Here is a 7,332-nt window from a genome sequence, read left to right on the forward strand (position 1 = left end):
ACACACTCCCACTCCTCCACATTTTGCAATACTGCCCACTGGTGTATTTCAAATGAGCTGCAATAAACGTTATCGTTGTGCTCTGATGACCCAGTTTTTAACATCACTCTCTTCTATTTTTCCAGACTTCTGCAGTTATGTTTGGTAGCATTTGTGTTTTACCCCTGAATACAGTAAAATGTTTCAGAAAAAGTGGACAAACTGTCAGATCATCTGACTGCTTGTGTTTCTTGCCCGATCAAACCTTGTCATAGCGGAGTTGTACTCACAGAAAGATGCCTTTTCTGTTTCTGCTGCCTGTTTAGAATGGTGATAGTGCCTTGTTAAAACCTGAAGCTAGGATATGACTTTAAATTGCGCTGAAAACAACCAAATATTTTTGACATATACATACTACTGCATACATCCATCGGAGCACACACTCCTGCAGACTCTTTTACTATATATAGAAAGACAGACGGACAGAGAACAGCGAGACGACAACAAAGAGCTTTCTGTCGGGACTCGGGGGTCGACAGGAGGTTCAATCAGTGTCGGGTTTCTTTAATGAGGGGAAGGCTCAGTCAGGGGCGGATTATCAAGCAGGAAAAAAGAGTCATGAATCTTCCATCTGTTTGGGTTCCTTTTTTCAGGAAGGAGATAGAGACAGAACCATTCACATTTCGTGTTCTAGCAAACTGAATTTGAAAAGATGAATTAGCAGATTTGAGACACTGACCTACAGATACAATGTTAATATTCCCACAAAATATTTTTCAGTACGACTGAGTTCTTCAGGTTTCTCTGGACCTGGATCGGTGAGTCTTGAACTCTTGAATTACATATTTCTTTACATATTTTAACACTTTTGTAAAGTTTTCTCTTTCTCTGTCATCATTGGCTGTTTTGTTGGCAAAACAGATTTACTGAATTTGTTTTCATTTGTAGACCAATAGCCCATAGCATTTTCAGAACAAATAAAATATTTACATTATAATCATTTTACATATTGGTAATATTTTTTTTCATATTAAATAGGATGTACAAAAGAGCCAACATATTTTGTCATATAATAGTTATATTTATAGAATACAATCAAAATCATTTGTTACAAAATCTGCCTGAAAGTTACGATATGATTGAAATGGCAGCACTCAGCTAATACTATCCCAACTTTATTTATATATTATTAATACTCTAATCACTATATTTGTTTCTCAAATTACTTCAGTCTCTAAATAATTTAGCTGAATTATCAACAGCTATTGTGCAGTGAAAAAATACACTGTAATTTAAAATGTACAATATTTCCCTCTGAATTGTAGAGGAGAACAGGTTTAAAGATTCATACCATAGTAATTCCGAAGTTTTATTTACATTGCATTCTGAACATCTCAGACTTATTTTTTTCTTATGATACTTTAAAAGTACATTTATATGTGTCTCTCTTTATTTCTGAAGGTTTTATTTCCCATTTTCCTTCAGCTGAACCTGAAGTCTTAAAACACTTTTATTCCTCACCTCACCTCGCTCCTCTATCAAACTTTTTTATTTGAAATCAGATTGCATCATGGCACAATTGAGCTTCCGTCTTAAGCTGATATTCTTCTCATAATTGTTCCATCCTCAGCAGGCATCAAAGGGGCTTCCCTGCGGAGATCTCCGAAGATCAATCTCAGTCAACGCTTCCATTTATACTCATTCTATCAAGTATGGTGTTTTCTTTGTGGGAAATTAGCTCATCAGATTCAGATTCACCTCTGCATATGATGTATTTATAAACCTTATAACCAGGGGCAAGCCGTCAGGGCCCTCTAGGCCCTCTCTGAGGGCCTAAGATATTCTACAAAATAATATTTAAAAACATTAAAATATATATATATATATATTATATTATTATATAATATTTTGAAAATATATTTTTTGTTATATTTTTCTTTACTTTTACCAAAATAACTTGATTTAATTGTATTTAAAATAAAATGTCCAAATAAATAAATCCTTTTAATCTGCCTATTGAATGTGAAGGGTTAAATGAAAGAAGCTCGTCTCTGCGAGTTACTGTGAAGACAGGAGCTGATTGGTGGTCCAGCTATGAATTCACAGAGGGCCCGTTATATAGAGAGGCGAAGTCCCTCCCCTTCCGGGAGCCTCCATGGGACCCCTGAAGCGGAAAATAATACATTGAAGTCAATGGAGAGAGAAAAGTTATCTTTTGATCCCGTTTGAATTGTGCCACGAATGACACATATGATGCTGGTCAATCTTAAACAATCATTTCCATTGTAAAAAAAAAGTCACCAGTTTATCGAAAAGCTGTTGAAATATAAGACTATGAAAATACGCAAACTAGAAAGACTACAAATGCCCCAAATGCATTCTGTCGCGTAAAGTGATGTCATAGACTGATCCAATACTGGTTTGCGACTCGCAAAGCAAAAGAAGAAGAAGAAGATCCTCGCAATTAAAGCAAAGAAGAAGAAGAAGACTGGATTGTATTCCCTCCAATAAATATAAAGAGAATTGCTCCAATAAATTCACTTTTTAACAAGATGCCTGTGCTTTGTACCAGGTGGTCATCATAAACATGACTCCATACCACACTTGCTCGTTCTATCCACTTTCCCGCGTCGATGAAAGGACCAGGAGTCGTTGGACCAAACATATCAAGGTAATATACATGTTTTGCATGGAACATGTCAAGTTAGTACCTAGCTAGCTAGCGAGCATGTTTTAGTATAGCATTAACATTACATTTACCTTAGCCTGCTCCATTTGTATTCAGCCTTAACATGAAGTAAACCAAAAATGTTAAACAGTAAGAGTAGTCATGATGATAATATTTGTGAAAACATTTTGCAAGAGTAGCCTATCGGCCCCCCCCTCCACCAGGTGCTAAAGGGGGCGGTAGAGCCTAAACGCCCACAATTAGCATCAAGCCGATCTTTCTACTTAATGCTATCTGCACAAATGGTAAACATTGAACATTAAAAGATCAGGCAGTTCCAGGGAAGTCGAAAGGAAGGAAGGCAGGCCAGGCAAGCTTTGCATGACATTCTTCTCGCAACGGTGTTTTCATTGTTGATTGATAGTGAGAGGTGAGTCCAATCTGTTGTTTGGAAAGACAGTAGGTTGAGTGCATTACTGAGGAGAAAATTATTAAAACAGTTAATTTATTCAGTGTTTGTTACTTTAAAGTGTTGTTACTGACCTTTTTCTTCTTTTATTTTCCTTTTACCTCACCTCGTTAACTGCCTCGAGAACCCTGAAGGAACATGCCACACTGGGACTGACCTGCCTCTGGCAACGCTGATTTCAAACTGTAAGTAATAGTATGTTGGTTGATGGTATATTAATTATATTACATCAAAGGCACAATGCACACCCCCAGAGACACACATGTTATTTGAGGTGTGATATTTTTGCTTGGTCACTGTGAAAATCATCTTTACACATACTGAAAACTGTAGCGAGCCCGGCAAACTTGTTTTGAAATTGAATTTTTATTATCCGATAATAAAGTTGATCTGTTTTCTTTATTCTTTTCTCTTCCTAGCTCCCCATCCATCACACCATTCTCTGTCTTCTGCAGTTCCTGCTTGCATAATCAATGCATCATATTTCCTGTACCACAATTAACAATAAAGGTCAATGTTATTGTATGACACGGAAGATTGCTGTTCATTTTGAGTCATCAATGCTAGCTGCCCCCAGTAAGATGAACCAAGCCCAAAGTTGACCTCAACATACAGCCTGTGCTCTTAAGTTTACTGAAATTTGTGAAATATTGCTAATAACAGGTAAATGATTATTTATAATAATTATATAATTTTCTCAATTGTAGACGAGCAAGCAGGGAGGCCAGATGAGAAAAGCAAGAATATCAGCTGCCATTTTCCACACGGAAAAGAGAAAGGGCCCAAGGTGTATTTGGAGTGGACAAAAGGAAATCCAAATACAAAAATAAAATTATATAATTTTACAGATATGTAACAAAATATATATATCCTAATAATACACCAATGTATAATGATGGTGTATGATGTAGAAGGCAAGTGTGGTAGATAACAATTAAATAGAGTTACCATATAGGATCCATGTAACAGCAAATGGAACTAAGAAGCACGCCAGTAATAATAATAATTACATGCAAAATTATAAACTGGCTAGGATCTCCACCACAATGCCCACTATCTGCCTGTGTCCTGTTTTCCTCCCCTCTGCATAAAACCCCATCACACATACGAGACACCAACGCAGAGGTCCGAGGGTGCTTAAGAGTATGTTATTTAAATGTCCTCCTCTCTACTGGCCCCCAATCCACAGGGAGATAATGCTGGGTGTATGAATTGTTCCAGGAGGAGGAGAATTTCCATGCCCATGCCAGGGTCTTTGGGGAGGGGATGAAATTGATCCGCCTTCCTTCGTGGTCCCACAGTAGCAGAGAACCTCCGTCCTGTGATGGTGCAGCTGTTATATAATCAGTAAATACATTTTTTGAATAACATTTGGTCAACAAAAAGATTTGGTCAGGGAATAGAGTCCCAGTGTGGTAGTTTATTAATTAAATCAATTGCTCTTCTACATTAGGAACACACCATACCAGTGTACCAGAGGGAGTCAACACACAGCTTGTCCTAGAAATAACAAACAAATTGACAAGAATACCAAAATCCTTGAAATCTACACACAGCAAATAAACCTCAAATGACACACGAGGAATGTAAAAGAAGATCACACGTATAGTCCGATATAAAACTGGCCGCTTCCAATCTGAAGAGCAACTAAAACAAAACGACGGGAAGGTGTAACCTTGTTCCTTGTGAACACTTAATGTATCCACAGCCATAACAGAGACCAACAAGTTCGTTAAAGGAGAAAACTAGTTGCTTAAAACAAAACACGTTAGGGGTTATTGTAAGTCCTAATGTTAGCCCTAGCTGACGCATTAACCTTAAACCATTGCCTCAATATTTACTCACCTGAAACCTTGTAAAGCGGTCGCATGCCCTGCTCTTACAGAAACCGACTCACTCCCCTTTCGTGTATGTCAGCTTCTCAACATGCCAGATCTGTAAGTGAATTTTCACCTCGTTTAATACTTTTTCCGCCCTCATTCTGAAGAAAACAGGTGAATTTGCCCTAACCGTGACGGCCATCTGTGATGGTGACGCCGTATGTCGAGAACCAGGAATCCTGAAGTTCACACTGAGCGGTTTTCCCAACACAAAAAATGGGTAACTTCACCAGTTTTACGACCAAATTTTTTTTTTTTGACTTGCAAAATTTTCTTTTATTTTGACAAACATCATTATGTGTCATTGTGGCGGCACAATTCCCAAACAGGATCCGAAAGAGACTTTTCTTCTCTCCATTGACCTTCAATGTATAATTTTCCGCTTCCGGGGTCCCCCATGGGCCCGGAAGTAGATGGGTGGGACTGGTCGCCTTCTCTATTAAACTTGAACGAGAAGAGTAATTTGGGTCCAAATACAGTATAATGACAAGTTAATATCTCCCCTCGAAATGGGTGGGTTTTTATTTATCGCAGACTTTAATGACAAGTTTCCGCCCGCTGCAAGCTTCCTGTCATCAGCTGTAAACCTCCGACTTCAAAATAAAGGCTATCCATTACAAAATAAGTAAGCCAAGGCAAATGAACACTAAGACATAACTGAAACCGAAAGTAACAAAACACAAATGCGCAATATCCTTTTCAATTTCAATAGAACACAAAATTCGGGTGGTTACAGGTGTTTGTTTTGTGTGGTAGTAGGGTCCGCTTCATTGATGCGTTTTGCAACCCGGCCGGCTTGTTCTGAATATTACGCCTGAAGTTAATAACGCCTGTGAAAAGTAATTAAGACGATAGAAACCACTATACAACAGACCTACGGCAAAGTTTAGGATGAATGATCATTTAACTAATGCCTTTGAAATTTAGGGAAAACAGGGCCTGTTGGCCAGGGGATTCCCATGTCCACACTTTCCTCTTTGCCATTTTCATAGAGCCATTAAAGCCAGTGGGTAAAACAGAGTGAGGAAATACACGAATTACCAATGGCCTGGCAGGTGAACAAGGATAGCCCTGTTTCGCGGACGATAATTTTAATATACCTTTGGGGTGGCCCCAGTTCTCCCCTCCATGTTTATTAACACCTTAACAGAATATGGATTTTTATCTGGTTATCGACTAAAATACCCACAAAATCTCAAATACTGAACCGTTTAATTACACCCCTAGTCACCCTCAGATATGGTGTTTAAAAGCCAAGCGGTAAACTCTGTGGAAGAGCCCCGGACCGCCAATACGGAAGTGGCACACACTGCAGTTCCATATATTGCCCCGATAGGGACTGACTGCAGAAAGGAGCAATTTCCCATAGACCCGCATGTTAAAATGCCCAACTTGTTTTACAGCAGAAAAAAACATGGTTTCTACCCATGGATGCAATAAATCATTATTAATTTAGGGCCGGGAACTCGATTAAAAAAAATTAATCTAATTAATTACAGGCTTTGTAATTTAATTAATCCGCAAATTAATCCGCATTTTTAATCACAATATAATATTTACCTGAGAAACATGAGAAGCATTTTTTTCACCATGGATCTTTTAGTATCATTTGAATAATGACTGAATACATAAGCTTAGCAGGCAAAACATTGTTTATTTTTTTTCAAGGTAGGTACTTAACCAAGACCAACAGGAAAGTGCAATTTTTCCATAAAGTGTAGCAATAGCATATTTTAGGAATATAGTACATTTTCCAGAGATTCAGAGTAGCATATAGGTTAGGTAACCTTCATGGAAAACTATAAACCACTTTTGTTTTTTAAGTAAACACGAATACTTTCAAGTAACATCAAGAACATTGGAAACCCTGAACTATTAAAAACATTTCTGTTGCTTCTAGAGGCCCCATAACAGACTTTGTTGATTTACCACAGTTGAATTTAAAAAATCCTTAATCAATTCAGTCAACCTCTCTCAATAACCTTGGGCCAAAACAATAAATAGTTCAACATAAGTGTACCCATTTAAAATAAAAGAAAAAAGTGGCCAGTGATGACCTCAACACTCCTATTCTTCCAATATCCTGTGAAAAAAAAATCTCTCTGTTGCCATAGGCCATGTTTGATCAACAGCCGAAATTGGGTGTGGGTCCTTGGTACTTCCGAGTCGGCTTAAAGTTCCACGCTAGCTTCCACGCTAGCTGGCTTATGTTTTTGCATGAGGTGATAACTTGCGTGCTTGAAGTGCGCGGTGATATGGCCGGAATTCCTTTTTGCATAATTTGCAAAAAAACCGTGCTCTTTATCGAGCCTTTCCATTTGTCCGTTTTGGGGTTT

This window comes from Notothenia coriiceps, unplaced genomic scaffold (assembly GCF_000735185.1).
Source record: "Notothenia coriiceps isolate Sejong01 unplaced genomic scaffold, NC01 NC01_scaffold00030283, whole genome shotgun sequence".
NCBI lineage: Eukaryota > Metazoa > Chordata > Actinopteri > Perciformes > Nototheniidae > Notothenia > Notothenia coriiceps.